The 20,269-nt window shown below is 33.8% G+C and overlaps 1 long non-coding RNA gene across 1 annotated transcript in view; it reads right to left on the reverse strand.

The window, feature by feature from the left end:
• The window catches only part of LOC128314741 (uncharacterized), a 214,449-nt gene that overhangs the window by 190,550 nt on the left and 3,630 nt on the right, over nt 1-20,269 (reverse strand). Inside the window, exon 2 of the long non-coding RNA XR_008296718.1 lies at nt 10,794-10,908. This is a non-coding gene — a long non-coding RNA (uncharacterized LOC128314741). The remainder of the gene's footprint in view (nt 1-10,793; nt 10,909-20,269) is intronic.

Here is a 20,269-nt window from a genome sequence, read left to right on the forward strand (position 1 = left end):
ACACTGAAAACTATAAAAGAGTGCTGAGAGATATTTTAGAAGAGCTAAATAAATGGAAAGACATACCAATTTAATGGTTTAGTATTATTAACATTTAATAGTGTTAAGAGGTCAATTTTTCCAAATAAAATGCCAATAGTTTATAAGAATTAACAATTTGACTATATAATTTATGTGGAAATTAAAAGGATTTAGAACAATGAAAACATTTTTAAAAATAATAACAAAGCTGGAAGATTTATACTACTTGTTTTCAAGACTTATCAAGGAAATTTTTTTTGGCATAAAGATTTTTATATTGATCACTGCAGCAAAATGGGAGTCCAGAAATACATTCACTCAACAAAAGTTTCAAGATATCTCAAGGTGAAAAGTATAGACTTGTCAACAAAGTATTAATTCAAAGTATTAATTCAATAAGACATTAAATTTCAAGGCAAAGCTGTAAAACTTTTGGAAGAACATACAGGAGTAATGTTTTTTTTTTAAACATTTTAAACAACATTTGAAAAAAAATTTTCTTAATGTTTTATTTTTAAGAGAGAGAGAGACAGAATGCAAGTGGGTTAGGGGCAGAGAGAGAGGGAGACACAGAATCTGAAGCAGGCTCCAGGCTCTGAGCTCTCAGCCCAGAGCCCGATGTGGGGCTTGGCTCAAACCCACAAGCTGTGGGATCATGACCTGAGCTGAAGTCCAATGCTTAACCAACTGAGCCACGCAGGCACCCCTGTAGTTAAGCAATTTTTAAGACTTAGAAAAGGAGTGAATAAAAATTATAAAAGGAAATTCATAAAGGGGCACCTGGCTGACTCAGAACAGCACACGACTCTTGAACTGAAGAGTATAGAGATTAAATAAATTTATTATTTTTTATGTTTTATTTTTTTTCTTTTATTATTTATTTTTTAATATATGAAATTTATTGCCAAATTGGTTTCCATACAACACCCAGTGCTCATCCCAAAAGATGCCCTCTTCAATGCCCATCACCTACCCTCCCCACCCTCCCACCCCTATAAACCCTCAGTTTGTTCTCAGTTTTTAAGAGTCTCTTATGCTTTGGCTCTCTCCCACTCTAACCTCTCTTTTTTTTTCCTTCCCCTCCCCCATGGGTTCCTGTTAAGTTTCTCAGGGTCCACATAAGAGTGAAAACATATGGTATCTGTGTTTCTCTGTATGGCTTATTTCACTTAGCATCACACTCTCTAGTTCCATCCATGTTGCTACAAAGGGCCAGAGATTAAATAAATTAAAAAAAAAAACCTTAAAACAATGAATTCATGAAAATTAAAAACCTCTGTTTCTCAAAAGTATCATTTATATAATGATGCTATATGTTATGTATATATAATAGTGATATTACATATATATTCTCATTTATGATCAAAGACTTGTATCTAGAATATTTAAAGGAAGCTTAAAATTCAAAAATAAAGGAGTGGGTGGCTGAGTCAGTTAAGCACCTGACTCTTGATTTAGGCTCAAGTCATGATCTTATAGTCATGAGGTTAGGCCCTGTATTGGGTTACTTGCTGAGTGTGGAGCCTGCTTGGGATTCTATCTCTCTCTCTCTGTCCCTTCCCTGTTCATGCTCACTTGCTCTCTCTCTCTCAAAATAAATAAACATTTAAAATAAAATTTCCCTGCCTTAAAAAAAAATCAAAAAGAAGAAGAAAAACAATCGACCTTGAAAACAAAAGATTTTAATAGATGTTCACATGAAAATATTTGAATGGGAAATAAAAGCCCAACATCATTAGTCATTAGGGAAATGCAAATTAAAATCAATGAAATAATGATATTTAAAAGAATAGTGATATTAAATGTCGCCAAGAATGGGGAATAGCTACTTTCATACATTCCTAGTGGGAATGTGAAGTGTCACACCATTTTAGCAACATTTTGACAATGTCTTGTAAAGTTAGCCATACACCTAACATACAATGTTGCTATTCCAATCTATTTACACCAATCAGTGAAAGTCTATGTTCACATAAAGACTTGTATGTGACTATCTATAGGAACTTTGTTTAAAACATAATTATTCATCAATAGGTAAATAATTAAAGAAATTGTAATATACCTATACAATGGGATACAGCTTAGCAATAAAAAGGAATGACTACTGATACATGCAACATTAATGAAGTTCAAAAACGTTATGCTGAGCAAAAGACAACAGATGCTCATCAAAACAAGTGCACTCCTTAGTCTCCATCACCTATTTAACCCATTTCCACATCCACCTCCTCTCTGGAAACAATCACTTTGTTCTCTATAGTTAAGACTCTGTTTCTTGGTTTGCCCCCCTCCATTTTCCCTTTTGCTCATTTGTTCTGTTTCTGAAATTCCACATACACATGAGTGAAATCATAAGGTATTTTTCTTTCTCTGACTTATTGCAGCTTAGTGTAATACTCTCTAGCCATCCATGTCATTGCCAATAGCAGGATGTCATTCTTTTTTTATGGCTGAGTAATATTCCATTGTACATATATGCCACTTCTTCATCCATTCATCAGTACATGGATACTTGGGCTGCTTCCACAATTTTGCTATCATAGATAATGCTGCTGTAAACATCAGGGTGCACGTATCCTTTTGCATCAGTATTTTTGTATTCTTTGTGTAAATACTTAGTGGTGCAATTACTAGATCATATGGTAGTTCTATTTTTAGCTTTTTGAGGTACCTCCATCCCGTTTTCCAGAGTGGCTGCACCAGTTGACATTCCCACCAGAAATGCAAGAGGGTTCCCCTTACTCTACATCCTTGTCAACACCTGTTATTTCTTGTGTTGACTTTAGCCATTCAGACAGGTGTGAGGTGATATTTTATTGTAGTTTTCATTTGCATTTCTCTGATGATCATGAAGTTGCTGAATAGAGAAAACTAATCTATATTAACAAAAAGTAAGTTAGCTGTTACCAAGGCCATACGGTGGACTGAAACTTACTGCAAAGTGCAAGAGGGAAAATTTTGGGTGGTAGAAAGGTTCTACCCTTGATTGTGGTAGTGATTCTATCATATATACATATATATATATATATATATATATGATATATATACATATATCATATATACATATATATATATGATATATATACATATATCATATATACATATGTACATATATGCATATGTATATATCAGCATATGTATATATATGTATATGTACATATATGTATATACATATATGTATATATGTATATACATATATATAGTTTGATACAAACTACACATTTTAAATGGTGCATTTTGTTATATATATGTAAAATCTACCTCCATAATGTTGAATTTTTTAAGCCTGTCACTAACCTCAGGGGTTGGAGGATATCAGCCCAACACAGCACTCTCCTCCTAGGAAAGGACTTATGACTCTTATGTATCCCTCTAGCCAACATTTCTCTAGTTTTGTCTTCTGGTTATAGGCTATATGGTACTGTGAGCCAGGTTCTCAAAACCATTTGTCCCTCATTTGACTCTGGAAGGAATATCTGGCAGCAATTTTGTGCTTTCTATAAAATATGGATAAATGTATCTCTTTGTTATTCGTTTGGGACTCTACCCAAAGTTATAAACACTAGCTCCCACCCCCCAAAAAAGGCATATTCAATACGTTCTTATGTGTTTTAGGAAATATGTTTTTTTTTTTAATTTACTTCTGTTTTGTTTGGGAACCTGTTACAGTGATGATCAAGAAGAGGAATCTTCATAATTAGGAGGCATATCTAACATCCCTACAATGGTAGCTCTTGGTTCAGTAGTCAGTTCAAGATGGTCAGATCAAGCTGATCCACACAAATTAAGTAAATCTGGCTAGCTTGGGTAGTTTATGGAATCTGCAAACTTTCTACATCAAATCACCTACCCCTGGGCAGCACAGTATTGTGAATCCTCCTGGTAAGAAGGAGAATAAGGCAATGTCACTGGTGAGTGGGGGGGGGGGCTACCTAGAGAAGGAGAATCTAGACAGCTTTAGGTGAGAAAATGCCAAAGTCAGCATGGCTGGCTAGAATGTAAAGTTAGTACAGTGTAGGTCTTCTCAAACATTTTTACAGAAGAATGAAAATTGAGCTCAAAGCATTCCTATATAAGCATAAGAGACCCTTATTTTAAAAGTGACTATGACTATAAAATTACTTAAACTACTTTTAAGAATAAAAATGACACTCAGGAAGATATGCCATGTTGACAATGTGGTTTTGTACACTTCCTGGTACAGGACCAGATCTGGCATGAGCACACACACCCATGTCCATGTTTTCCAAAATCTAGCTATAGCAAGAGATGAAACAGAAATTATTTAGCCCACAGGCAATGAAAACTTTGGTGAAAGTTGAAACTTAAGAAGTTTTAGAAAGATTTAGCTAGTAGTATAGTGGATTAGAAGGGAAAAAATGGGACAAGAGAGATCAAGTGGGGAAGCTACTGCAATACTTTACACAAAAAAGGAGAGTCCCTCCACTAGTATTACTCTTGAAAATCTGAAAAAGTCCTCCACCAAACTGTTTGGGTACCAAGCAAAGACGTACGTATTTTATCATTAGTTATATGCAAGAGTTGCACCCCAGAGGCTGTGAAAGTCTGTTTTCACTCCATCATGAGGAGGAATATTCACAGGAAGTCTAGAGAAGGATAAATGGAGGCTCATGAGCATGAAAACCTAAGAATTTCACTCTCTTTTGACAGGTATTTATTTATTTACATATAAATAATATGTATTTTTATTTATATGTAAATAATATATTTTTATTAATAAAAGTTGTACACCTCTATTTAAATTTGAAATAAGGGATTTAGATGAATATAACATAGAATTTTAAATATGTTAACTGTCATCAAACTGCAGTGCTCTGAACCAGAAAACTTAAGGGGCATAATAAAAGTATTAAATTAATAAAAACGTATGCATTCCTAGTAAACAGCACACATTGTGCATTATTCAGTTTCAAATTGTTAGCTGTCTGCAACCATCAAGTAGCTGGGTTTGGTAGTTTGTACTCTTTGCACGGTGCAGCCTGTGTAGACAGCCATGAAAATACTTCTTAAAGATAAATTGGCAATAGTAAGGGGGATTGTTCACTCAAAGGTGATAATTTTCTTAGGAGTGAGACCAGTCATGTGTGGAAACCTGAGTTAATTGACAGCTTTTCTAATTTCTCTGATATTTTAGTACATGTCATAAAACAGCAACTTGATCACATCATGTGTGTAGCTGGCCCAGCTCCGAGGACTGCTTTGGCTCATTGTTTTCAGGAGTAGAGTTCTCAATGTGAAAAGAAGTTAAAAGTGTTTCCGCCTATGTGGTTTTTCTTATTAACACCTTATTATTTTCTTTAATAGTTTAAGCTTTTGGTTTTGGTTTTGTTTTGCATATTCTGTGACTGCTTCTCTGCCCTGGGAGGTAACTACTTTCTGAAGGATAACAGGTAGCTGGGGGACAGTCTATAGAGAAGGAAGCATCATAAAAATTGCTTAAACTAGACTCTGATCCTGGCTTTCCCAGGATCTACTCCACTGGTTCTCAGACATTAGCGTGCAACACTGTCACCTAGAGGGAATGCAAAAACGCAGATTCCTGGACCTCTTCACCAGAGTTTGACTCCAAGTTCCCAGGTGATAGTAATGTTGCTGGTTTGGGGACCACGCTTTGAGAACTAGTAATTAATTTATTGTGGCCAGAATTCCACCGAGAAATTTGGGTTCAAATTCTGAAAATATCTGTAAATGTTTTGTTCTCTTTGAGGATTTGGTTTTTGGCCTGGCCTTCTTCTTAATTCTTTCTCTTACAAACCTGGTTATACGTTTATAAGAGTGCTTATAGGATGTGGAGGAATTATGTAAAAGTTTTAAAGAACTCTCTGTATCTATCAGCATTGGAGATGTGACTGATGATAAACTGTGGGTCTTCTGACTCCCCCACAATAATCATGATTATTATCAGTGTAATTACACAGCTCCTAAGAATGGCATTTGCAATTGGTTGCTTTATTGTTTGTTTTTTCCCATGAGCATCAGGAAGTAACCCCCTTAGCTCCATGGATGAAGATTTCAGCCAAGATGGACAAGCCTTAATAACCTGCCTTGTGCAAAGAAACTGTCATCAAAATGCATTCCTTTTTATCTTGTATACAATTTCTACTGCAATACCCATCATCATCAAATACCATCTAAATGGGAAAAAAAAAGGTAGGGATAGTAACATATTAAAAGGTGTCAAGTAAATGAGAAATGAGTCTAACAAAAATAATTTCGGTCCACAATTATACAAAATATAAACCAAGAAAAGAAGACCTACTTAGGAAAAGCATGTGGATTTGATTCCTCAGATTCAGAAGGCAAATAAGCAGGCAAAAATAGAAAACTCTAATAGGATTAAAATGTAAAGATTTTAGAAAAAAACATAGGGGGAATTAAGGAAAAATTCCTATGCAGACAAGTTCACTAGAAATATACTATACCTGGTATATTTTAAATATAATATGGATTTATTCTCAAATATGTTTTAGATTATAAACTTTAAAAATTAACAAGAGGATAAAAGCAGGTGGATGGAGTCAAGTAGGAAATAAAAAGAAAACCTCTTTACCTCAGTCACCATATCTAGAGTCTTGGATGATAGAAATCTCAACTATATAAAATTTGATTAAGAGACACATTTTGTTTTATTCGACTGAGATAAGAAAAGGGTGATTTGTGGAGGCTTGAGACTCATCATCATCCTAGAATCTGTTTAAAATTGACCCAGGTCTGACATTTGTCCCCCAGCATTTCTACTAAGAATTGGTGGTTTGAATTCTAATTTGAGGTACGGCAAGATACTTACAAAAAATAATTTATATTATATTTTACTAAGTTTAGTTAAATATTAAACTTAGAAACCTTTTAGAAAGACTTTCCATAACCAGAACTGAACCAAAATAAGATTCTGTTTAATCTGTTATTAACTAGAAAGGAAGTGCATAGAAAGTCATCTAGATAAAATTTGCTAAAGTCAGACTTGCTGGATGCTTATGTAGAACCTGCTTACATACATTTTAACTGAAGCCTCAGTCTTTCAAATGGAGCTAACAAATTTCTTGTGAGCTTTAAATTAGATAATTATTTTGCAAAACTCGTATGCTGGAGGAACATAGTAAGAGGTCAATATTAGATGTTTTATGATTGTTAGTAGTTGTCATAATATTGAAGTTGTAGTTAATGTTTGTTAGTTTTCTATTGGTGCTATAAGAATTACCACAAACCTGGTGGCTTGAAATGACACCAACTTAGTATCTTATGGTTCTATCTTACCTAGTAGAAAAACATATGTGAGTAGGTTAAAAGTTTAACCTGGGTTTTTCAGGGCTAAAATCAAAGGTTTTGGCTGAGCTGCATTCCTTTTTGGAGGTTCTGGGCTAAATCTATTTTCTTACATTTTCCAGCACCTAGAAACAACCCACATTCCATTGCTCCTAGAAATCTTCAAAGGAACCACACCTATCTCTTGACTACTTTTCCTTAGTCACATCTCCCTCTGCGCTTCTGCCTCCCTCCTCCATTTATAAAGACATTTGTGATTTCATTGGACCTACCATCAAAATCCAGGATAATCACTTCATCTCATGGTACCTTAACTTAATCACATCTGCAAAGTTCCTTGCCTAAAAAGTAACATGTTCACAGGTTCACAGGTTCCAGGATTAGGGTATGGACATCTCTGGGGCCATTACTCTGCCCACCCCAATGAGTTACTCAGTACATGCCATTCACCTAGCATTCTCATTGAGGTTTTTTTCAAAAACAGTGAAGCAACAGTTATCTTGACCACTTATATTTCAAACACAACCATGTTAGATCATTCTCACTCCTCACCCTCACTTTTTAAAAATCTGCTTTAGGGCATTAGTTACTTAGAGCAAACATCTACACAGCTCAAACTTAATTATAGTCTCTACTTATATTTTGTAATATGTGGGTTTGTTTGTTTTTTTTTTAAGCTATGTATTCTGTCAAAAATGCAAACTAAACCCTAAATACCAAGGCAGATATTACCAAGAAATTACTAAATATCTTTCCCTTGCTTATAAACCTCAATAAAGATATTCTGGTTTTAGCAATATCAAATGATCACACTAACTCTAGATTTATAGAAAGTGCAAATAATCAAGAACATTTCAAATACTTGTATTTTGATGGGAGTATTATTTGGTATATAAGAGGAAGAAGTGGATTCTTATGCTTCATGTTTTTCCTATTTATACATTTTTCTAAACATAGAAATTTATCTGTGAAGTATAGCAAAACCACCAAGTGGAAAAACTTACTGAGTTAATAAAACATTACACAAAAACAAAAGAACTATTCAAAGACGATCAGGTACTATTACATTAAAAAGTATAATTTGTCTGTAACCTGATTATACAAAAACATTATTCTAATTAGGGTAGATTGATGAAATCCAAGTGTTTAGAACAACTACTCAGGAAAAAAAATGGTATTCAATTAATGCAAATCACAACCACTTCTATAGTTCTCTGTGCTATTGATTCTTCTTTATGTGCAAAGTTACTCATGAATAACTCATACAAAAGAACAGCAGCATTCATAAATGTGATAGGATATATATCGCAAAAATATTCAGCAATTTACTCAGAGGAAAGCTATTTTATTACTACTTATTTCATAATAATTCTTGGTACTGGACAAAAACAAAACTGAAAAGCACACTCTTCTTGCTCTTGACAAATGCTTATTTTTATTTGTAAGATTCACAAAAAAATAGACAGTTGAGTATTTGAAATTATCCATAATTAAATGATAATCCCTAATCACTCACCATTAAGTAAAACATATGTTAATTAGAGAGTCTAAACTAATTGCAGGCTGTCAAATGCATATGTGTAATAAAAATTTCTTATTTTCATAATAGTCTATAATTATATATTTCACAATAGACTAATGGATTTTCAGGAGCCATAACGTAGTGCAGTGCTCACTCTTATTAAACAACAGGAAGAATAATTTATCAAGAGCTGTTTTCTTCCTTTATGTTATTAAAAATGAATTAAAGCCAAGTAAATTCCAGGTTCAGAAAACCATAAATCAATTTATATTAATAATCTGAAGGAAAAAGACATATTGGGCGTCATTCTTTTCAGAATGATTTTTTTTTTATTTTTTATGAACTTAAATCTTTGTACAAAACACATCTTTAATGGAACCCATGTAGTGAGGTTTGTTGGTTGAAATAATAAATCACTTTAGTAATTTCCCAAAACACCATGAAAACAAATTCTTGGCTACTCCTTTATATCATGTTTTGCCCCTGAACCGAATTAACACAAGTGAGAGGGGAATAATGTAAAAGAACAAAAGTAACTTCAGCACACTTATACTGTAGATCTTTTTGGCATGCCTTTCTTTAGCCTTATATCAAATTCTCAAAGACTTTACACTCCATGGGCCATGTCTATACTAACTAAGCCCAGCAGGTTATAGCATTCAAAATTGATTGTGACAAGATCAACATGAAATTAGTATTCACAAATGGCGTGGATGCCATTAGTTCTACTGATGATACAACCATTCTTATTACCTTATAAAAACCATATGAAAATACTTTTGGGTTTTCAATATCCTTGTCATTTTTGTTCTATAACACTCTAAGAATAGTAATAAAAGACAAATCATACACATATCATAAATTTTTATCTTTAGAAAAATAGAAGTCAGAGACCACCATTCATATATCAACATTTATTTAGCGCTAAGTTTCAGAATCTGGGCAAGGCACTTTCACTTACTACTTTATCCTATCACGTCTTTTTACATAGGCTTAAAAGTGGAAAATATAGGTTATTTTCAAGTTAAATATACCAATATTTCTGTTTTCCTGGGAAAAGTCTCAAATAATTATGTGATCTTTTTATTCTTTATTTATTCTAATTCTTCCTTTCCATCTAGCTCTTTATTTCACATAAGTAAAAATAGTTGGTGATTTGCCTAAAATTCCCTTATAATAATGTCTGGGTTAATATTTATACTTCATTTATTGGCTTTAACTTATATTTATTAAAATTATCTTTTCTTTATGAATAATAAAAATCAGGGGCACCTGGGTGGCTCAGTCAGTTCAGCAGCCAACTTGGGCTCAGGTCACGATCTTGTGATTTGTGAGGTGGAGTCCTCATGGATCCCACTTCAGATCCTCTGACCCCTTATTTCTCTGTCCCTCCCCAACTCATACCCTCTCTCTCAAAACTAAACATTAAAAAAAAAAGAGTAAGAAAAATCAGACTTAAGAACAATCCCTTCCTTTGGTTCAAACACATTGGTTCCGATGACTGAGTCTGTATTTGTTTAATGTAATAATAAAAAATATTAGATATTTTTTCTGATATAAGAAGGGGAGAAGAGTTAAGAAAACAGAGAATAGAGTGATGTTTGCTTTTCATCCAATATTAGAGCTGACTTCCTAAAAAGAAAGAGTCGGAAATAACAGAGGTAATTTATGAGACTGAGGCCATGAGTTGGGCTTCATGGGTACTGGTAAAGGCTGAAATCATGCTGGATATAGATTTATAGTTAATTAAGTGGTATTTATTTTAATACTTCTCTCCTTCCTCCAAGCTTTTTTTCAGTACCTATAGTAAAAACTGTCACTTTTTCTCAACTTCTAAGATGAAGCAGTCCTTTTTCCATATCATCTAAACTGAATTGTCCTTGGTGTTCCTACTCCAACAGAACAGAGTGACTTCAAAACAGGAATAATGTCCTGAAAACACATATATGCAAACAGTTCACAGTACCTTGCTGGCCTGAGAAAGCATGTAGGATCCTTGTTGATGGGTCTGAAAATTACAGGTAGGTCATTAGCAAGGACTTCAAACGGCAGGGAGGGACCAATTGTCATCATGGCTCCCCCTGTAGGACAATGACATTCATTAGAACAGAATGACTGTGTTTCCACTCAGCCTTGACAGGCTGTCCTCAGATACCAACCCAAGACTCCCTCTCTTGTTTATCATTATCAGCACAAGTATCTGATAGTTTTCTCTCCTTGAGCAGATGTGTAAACTAACAGGAGAGTATGGCCTGTCAAAATGACAATGTTCATTGATTCTTCTTATCTTGATGTCTTTGGGAGGACAGCTTATCTCAAATTTACAAAAGAAGGAACTCAGTATCAGTGTTTCTTCATCAATAAATGACAATGGCAGGCCTGGTTTATAACTAATTGCCTGTTTCCAGAGCAACATTTAAAATGTAATGCAGAGCATCCACCCACTATAAACTGATGGGAAACTGCTTCTGCATTTGAATAAATAAAGACACAGTATTTAGAAGGGATTAAAGACAAAATCTTTGTATTATTTGTAGTTCACATATTATACATTTACTTGTGTAACATATATATTACAACCTTATACTTTAGTATTTAGTTTTATGGTCACGTTTAATGATCATTACTTAAAATTATGTATATTTTTATACTGTTGTAATAGCTCAATTTTCGCTAAGATGTATGGTCAAATTTATGATTAATCACCAGGCAAATGCAAACTGAAACCACAAAGAGATATCCCCTTACACTTGTTAGGATGGCCACTATTGAAAAGACAAGCTATAAATGTTGGTGAAGATGTGGAGAAAACAGAATTTGGGTACATTGTTGGTAGCAATGTAAATTGGTAGGGCCATTATGGAAAACAGTATGGAGATTCCTTACCAAAAATTACTGATAGAACTATCTTATGATCCAGAATCTTACTTCTAAAGGATTTATCCAAACAATTCAAGTCAGAATGTCTGCACTCCCATGTTCCTTTCAGCACCATTCATAATAGCCACAACATGTAAACAACCTATGTGCCCATTGATGGATAACTAAATAAAGAAAATATAGTATATGCACACAATGGAATGTTATTCAGCCCTGAAAAAGGAGAAAATTCTACCATTAACAACAATATGGATGGATCTGAAGGACATTATGCCAAGTGAAATAAGCTAAGACAGAAGGACGAATACTCTGTAATTTCACTTACATGTGAGTCTAAAATAGCCAAACTCATAGAAGTAGAGAGTAGAATAGTGGTTATTTAGGAGAAGTGGAAACGGGGAGATGATGACCTGGTTGCATGCTTCTAGCATTTCTGGATTTGGGGACCCAGTCTTTCAGCTTAGGACCCAGATATAAATAGCTAGTGAGAAATTATCTAAATTAAAGACCTATTACTTCTGAGATTTCACATCCATTCTGATCTTCAAGTTTGGTTCCAGGTTGAAATCAATCTGAACTATTTGACTCACAGCAATTACCAATTATGTAACCATGGCTAAGTTACATATTTTCCTTGTACCTGTTTTAATCTGTAAAGTGGGGATAATAGTATTTACCCCTCAGGTGTTGTTGGGAAGATATACGGAGATATTCAGCAGAAAGCTCTTGGAACAATGCCTAGCATATGGTAATTTTTCAATAAATTTACAGCAAATAGCATTAAATTATAATGGTTAATAAATATTGTTCAGGCCAGCTCTCCAACATGGACACTATACATCAGTTAAGCCTAACTAGTAAGTTATTCTATAGGATTCAAAAAGATACCTTACCACTTTTAGTTTGTACAAGTGTCCAAAAATGATTACCTTGACTTTTTGAAGTCACTAACTTAGAGACACTCAGATTCTGGCTATACTTTATGGACACAAATCAACACTGCTGCTTAGATAACTTGTTGAAATGTGTAGTCACAAAAAATATTCATAACATGTGGCGCTTTGTTGTCACAATTTTTTTTTTTTACATAGCAAGAGTTAGGATAGAAGGAATACATAGCTTATTTTGATAGCGTGATGCATGCTTTGAATTACACATCTTTTGTCTCTATTCTTAACAAAGACCATTGATAATTGTTTCTAAATTTATGTGCCAGCTTGCCATATAAATAGAAATAGCATGTATCTCTGAAAATACTGAATTTACAAATTGGACACCTCTTACCTCAAATAGCCAAAGCAATCCTGAGAAAGAACAAAGCTGCAGGCATCACACTCTGATTTCAAACTACATTACATTGCTATAGTAACCTAAATAGTATGGTATTGGCATAAAACCAGACATATAAATCAATAGAATAAAGAGTCCAGAAATAAACTCATGCATGTATGGGAAACGAATTTATGACAAATATCTAAGAATGTACAATGGGGAAAGGAAATGGTACTGTGAAAATGAGGCATACAAATGCAGAAGAATAAAAGTAGACCACTGTCTTAGACTGTACACAAAAATATATCAAATGGATTGAAGACTTGAATATAAGGCTTGAAACCATAAACCATAGAAAAAAATAGGTGGTGATCTCCTTGACACTGGTTGTGGCACTGATTTCTTGGAAGCAAAGGTAACAAAAGAAAAAAATAAATAAGAGGGGCTATGTCAAACTACAAAGCTTCTGTATAGCAAAAGAAACCATCAACAAACTAAAAAGAAAGCCTACTGAATGAGAGAACATATTTGCAAATCATGTATCTGATAAAGAAATAGTATGTGAAATATATTAAAAACTCATACAACAGCAAAAAAAAATCTTATTTAAAAATGAGCAGAGGACATGAACAGACATTTTTTCAAAGACATACAGATAGACAACAGGTACATGAAATTATGTTCAATATCACTAATCATCAGAAAAGTAAATCAAAACCACACTAAGCTATCACCTCATAACTATTAGAATGGCTAGTCTGAAAAAAGAAAAAAATCTACCAAGTGTTGGTGAGGATGTGTAGGAAAGGGAAGCCTTGTGCCCTGTTGGTAGAATATATATTGGTACAGCCACTAGAGAAATTATGGAGATTTCTCAAAACATTAAAAATATAACTACCATATGATCCAGCAATTCCACTTCTGTGTATTTATCTGAAGAAAATGAAAACACTAACAAAAAGATGATGCACCCCCATGTTCACTGCAGAATTATTTGCAATAGCCAAAATAAGGAAACAACCTAAGTGTCCATGGATGGATGAATGAATAAGGCAAATGTGGCATAGCTGGAATTCTAGTTCAAGATAGCAACATAGGAAGACTCTGAACCCACTTCCTCCACAGAACACACCAAATTATAACTATTAACAGAGCAATTCCTCCTGAAGATGAATTGATGGCTGACTGAACAGCTACTCAACAATCAAAGATAGAGATAATGGCAAGAGAACAGCAAGAGAGATGGAGATACATTGCTGTTTTAATAGAGTTACTAGCGTATACAGCCATAGCTCTATCAGACCAGCATTCTGTCTGCATATAGGACACCATACACAAAACTACTACTTCAAGTTTAGTAGAAGTAGCCATTTCACCTATTCCATAGAAACAAACACAGAAAGTCAAGCAAAATGGGGAGACAGGAATATGCTTCAAAAGAACAAGGAAAAAACTCACAAAAAGAACTAAATGAAACAGATAAGCAATATGTCTGATAAAGCATTTAAAGTAATAATCATAAAGATACTCATGGGGCTGGAGAGAAGACTGGAAGAACTCAGTGAGACCTTCAGTGAAGAGACAGAATACTGAAAAGAACCAATCAAAGTTGAAGAATACAATAATTGAAATAAACACACTAGAGGAAATAAAGAGTAGATCAGTGGACACAGAAGAATGGATCAACAATCTGGAAGACAAGATAATGGAAAGCACCCAATTGGAAGAGCAAAAAGAGAAAAGAATTTTTTTTTTTTTTTTAACGAGGATGGATTAACAGATCTCATGGACAACATCATGCAAACAAACATTTGCATTATGGGGGTCCCAGAAGAAGAGAGAAAGGGATAGAAAACATATTTGAAGAAATAACTGAAACTTCCCCAACCTAGGGAAGGAAATAGATATGTAAGTATAAGAAGCACAGACAGTTCCAAATAAGATAAACCAAAGAGGTTCACACCATGGCATGTAATAATTAAAATGCCAAAGATTAAAGGTAAAGAATCTTAAAAGCAGGAGAGAAACAGAAAGTTACCCTCAAGGGACAACTTATGAAGCTTTCAGCAGATTTTTCAGCAGAAACTTTGCAGGCCAGAAACAAGAGGCATGATATATTTATCAAAATGCTAAAAGGAATAAAAAACACCCTACACCCAATAATACTCTATCTAGCAAGATTACCATTGTTATTTCAAAGAGACATAAAGAGTTCCCTAGAGAAACAAAAAATAAAAGAGTTTATTGCTCCTAAACCAGCCTTACAAGAAATGTTAAAAGGACTTTTTCACAGGCCCCTGTTTGGCTCAGTGGGTTAAGCATCCAAATCTTTATTGTCTCAGGGCATGCATGACCTCATGGTTGTTGAGATTGAGCCCTGTGTTGGACTCTGCACTGACAGCATGGAGCCTGCCTGGGACTCAATCTCTCCTTCTCCCTCTGTCCATGTCCCTGCATACTTGCAACTGTCTCTTTCTCTCTCTCTCAAAATAAATAAACTTTAAAAAAATAACTTTTTCAAGGGTAAAAGAAATCGTCACAATTAGATACAAGAAAAATATGAATAAACATGTACAATACGACAACATATACATAAAATGTGAAGGGACCAAAAGGGAAGAGAAGGAGAAAAAGAAAAGAAAGAAAATTTTCTCTCTTTTTTTCTTTAGAATGCGTTTGAATTTAAATGACCATCAAATAATATGGACTACTACTATTTACTTAGGATTTTATATATGAACCTTATGGTAACCACAAACCCAAAAGCTATGATACTCAAAAAATGGAGAGAAAGAAAAACCAAACCAAACACTAAACATATTTAGTTGTCACAAAGATAGAGAGCAAGAAGGAATAAACCACAAAAACAACCAGAAAACAAGTTTTTAAAATGGCAATAAGTATAAGCCTCCTGATAATTGCTTTAAGTGTAAAGGCCTTAAATGCTCCAGTCAAAAGACACAGAATAGCAAATGGATACATAAAAAAAAAAAAAAAAAAAAATCTACATATGGCCTACAAGAGACTCATCTCACACCTAAGCAACATACAAATTGCAAGTGAAGGAATAGGAAAACTACAACATGCAAATATGTCAAAAAAAAAAGGCCAGGGTAGTAATACTTTTATCAGAAAAATAGACATTAAGGGGCGCCTAGGTGGCTCAGTTGGGTAAGTGTCCGAATTTGGCTGAGGTCATGATCTTGCAGTTCATGGGTTCAAGCCCCACGTTGGGCTCTGTGGTGACAGCTCAGAGCCTAGAGCCTGCTTCAGATTCTGTGTCTCCCTCTCTCTCTGCCCCTCCCCAACTTGTGTTCTGTCTCTCTCTCAAAATTAAATAAACATCAAAAAAAATTTTTTAAAGAAGAAAAATAGATGTTAACACAAAGACTGTAACAAGAGACAAAGGACATTACATAATTATAAAGGGATCAGTCCTACAAGAGGATATAACAATTGTAAATTTCTACATATCCAACACTGGAGCGCACCTAAATACATAAAGCAAATATTAACACATATAAAGAGAGAAACTGATAATAGGAGGGGAATTTAAAATTCCCCTTACATCATTGCATAGATCCTCCAGACAGAAAATCAGTAGCAATGTCCTCTGAATTACACATTGGTTCAGAGAGACATAACAGATACATACAGAACATTTCATCCCAAAACAACAGAATACAAATTATTTTAAAGTGCACATGGGACATTCTTCAGAATATAGCACATATTAAGCCATTAAAAGGAGCCCCAATAAACTTGAGAAGACTGAAGTTATACTATGCCTCTTTTCCAACTACAATGGAATGAAACTAGAAATAAATCACAGGAAAAAAAAACTGTATAAAAAAATAGAAACATGTGGAGACTCAACAACATGATACTTAACAACCAATGGGTCAATGAAGCAATTACAGAAGAAATTTAAAAATACACAAAGACAAAAGAAAATGAAAACATAATGGTCTAAAATCTTTGGGACACAGCAAAAGCAGTTCTAAGAGGGAAGTGTATAGCAATATAAGACTACATCAGGAAAGAAAACACTCAAACAATTTTAGCTTACACCTAAAGGAACTAGAAAAAGAACAGGTAAAACCCAAAGTAAGTAGAAGAAGGAAATAATAAAGATTAGAGTATGCCATAGAGACAAAAAAAAAAAAAAAAAAAGAAAGAAAGAAACCAAGAGCTGATTGTTTAAAAAGATAAACAAAATTTATAAACCCTTAGCCAGACTCATCAAGAAAAAAAGAGAAAGCACTCAAATAAAATCAGAAATGAGAGAAATAACAACTGACACCAAAGGAATACAAAAAATTACAAGAGAATACTATGAAAAATTAGATGCCAATAAACTGGACAGCATAAAAGAAATGGATAGATTCCTAGAAACATGCAATCTTCCAAACTTAACCAGGAAGAAACAGAAAGTCTGAACAAGTTACAAGTAACAAAATTCAACAGGTAATCAAAAAACTATCAAAAAGTAAAAATACAGAACCAAATGGATTCACAGGTGAATTCTACCATTTAGGTAAGAGTTAATATCTATTCTTCTCAAACTATCCAAAAAATTGAAGAAAAGGAAAGCTTCCAAATACATTTTTCAAGGCCAGAATTACCATGATACCAAAATCAGACAAAGACACCACACAAAAAAAACTATAGGCCAATATCTTTGATGAACATAGACGCAAAAATCCTCAACAAAATTTTATCAAACTACATACAAAAATACATTTAGAAGATCATTCTTCACAATCAGGTGGGCTTTATTCCCAGGATGCAAGAATGATTCAATATTTGCAAATAAATCAATGTCATACGCCACATCAAAAATATGAAGGATAAAAATAATGTGATCATCTTAATAATTGTAGAAAAAGCATTTTACAAGATTCAACATCCATTCATGATAAGAGCTCTCAACAAAATGGAGCTAGAGGGAATATACTTCAATATAATAAAGGCAATATGTGAAAACACAGCTAATATCATTCCCAAAGGTGAAAAACTGAAAGCATTTCCTCTAAGGTGAGGAACAAGACAAGGAGGTCGACAATAGCCACAAGTTTTCAACACAGTACTGGACACCCTAGCCACAACAATCAGGCAATAAAAAGAAAGAAGTGGTATCCATATTGGTAAAGAAGAAGTTAAACTGTCACTTTTTACAGACAATATAATAGTATACACAGAAAATCCTGACGACTCCACCAAAAAAATACTAGAATAAACAAATTCAGTAAAGTGGCAGGGTACAAAATTAATACCCATGAATCAATAATGTTTCTATATACTAACAATGAAGTCACAGAAAGAGAAATTTTAAGAACACTGTTTATGATTGTACCAAAAATAATACCTAGAAATAAACTTACCCACAGGTGAAAAACTCATACTCTAAAAACCATAAAACACTGATGAAAGAAATTGAAGATGACACAAATGGAAAGATATTTCATGCTCATGGGTTATAAGAATTATTATTGTCAAAATGCCCATTTTACCAAAAGCAACCTACTGATTAATTGCAATCCTTATCAAAATATCAACAGCATTTTCAATAAAATTAGAACAAATAATATTAAAATTTGTATGGAACCACAGAAGACCCCGAAGAGCCAAACCAATCAATCCTGAGAAAGAACAAAGGTGGAAATACCACAATTACAGATTTCAAGATACACTATGAAGTTATGGTAATCAAAACAGCATGGTACTGGCACAAAAACAGACATATATAGATCAATGGAAGAGAACAGAGATTCCAGAAATAAACCTACATTATATAATCAATTAATCTATGATAATGGAAGCAAGAATTTACAATGGGGGAAAAGACAGTCTTTTGATAAATGGTGCTGGGGAAACTGGACAGCTACATAGAAAAGAATGAAACTGGACTACTTTCTAACACCACGTACAAAAATAAACTCCAAGTGGATTAAAGGCCTAAATGTGATACCTGGACTCCAAAAAATCCTAGAATAGAGTACAGGCAGTAATTTCTCTGACATCAGCCATAGCAATATTTTTTTTGATATGTCTTCTAAGGCAAGGGAAAATTAAGCAAAAACAAACTTTGGAACAACATCAAAATAAAAAGCCTCTGCAGAGCAAAGGAAACAACAAAAATACAGGACATTCTAATGAATGGGAGAAGATATTTGCAAATCATATATCCATTGAGGGGTTAATATCCCAAATATATAAAGAACTGATACAACTCAACACCAAAAAGACCATCTTATTAAAAAATGGGCAGAGGACCTGAATAGACAATTTTCCAAAGATGACATACAGATGGCTAACAGATACATGAAATGATGCTCAACATCACTCATCAGGGAAATGCAAATAAAAACTATAATAAAATATCACCTCACACTTGTCAGAGTGGCTAAACTGAAAAGACAATAAACACATATTGGCAAGGATTGGAAGAAAAAGAACCATCATGTACTGTTAGTGGGAATGTAAACTGGTACATCCATTGTAGAAGAGAATCTGGAATTTCTTCAAAAAATTAAAAGTAGAAATATCATATGATCCAGTAATTCCCCCTATTAGGTATTTACCCAAGCAAAATGAAAACACTAACTCAGAAAGATACATGCACCCTATGTTTATTGCAGCATTATTTACAATAGCCAAGACATGGAAGCAACCTAAGTGTCCATTAGTAGATGAATGAATAAAGAAAATTTGGTATCTACACAATGGAGTATTACACACTCATAAAAAAACAATGATATTATGCCATTTGAGACAACAAAGATGGACCTAAAGGATATTATGCTAATTTAAATAAGTCAGACTAAGACAAATACCACATGATTCTATTAATAAATCAAATCTTTTAAAAAAAAGCACAAAACACACAGATGCACAAAAAATACAGAGAACAAACTGATGGAAGCCAGAGGGGAGAGGGTTGGGCATAACAGTTCAAGGATAGAGGGGATAAAGGGCTCCAGTCATAGAATAAGTAAGTCAAAGGACTAAAAAGGAAAGCATAACGAATTCAGGTAATAATATTGTAATAGGAATGACATGGGTCAGATGGTAGCTATACTGGTGGTGAACACAGCATAATGTACAAACTGGTCAAATCACTAGGTTGTATATTTGAAACTAATGTAACATTGTGTGTGAGCTATATTCAATTTTTTTAAGTGGCATATATATGTTTTCCACCTAGCCATGTATACACATGCACAAAATGAAATATCATTCATCCAAAAGAAAGAAGGATATCTGGCCATTTGTAATGGTATGGACAGA

The sequence above is a fragment of the Acinonyx jubatus genome, chromosome A2 (genome assembly GCF_027475565.1).
Source record: "Acinonyx jubatus isolate Ajub_Pintada_27869175 chromosome A2, VMU_Ajub_asm_v1.0, whole genome shotgun sequence".
NCBI lineage: Eukaryota > Metazoa > Chordata > Mammalia > Carnivora > Felidae > Acinonyx > Acinonyx jubatus.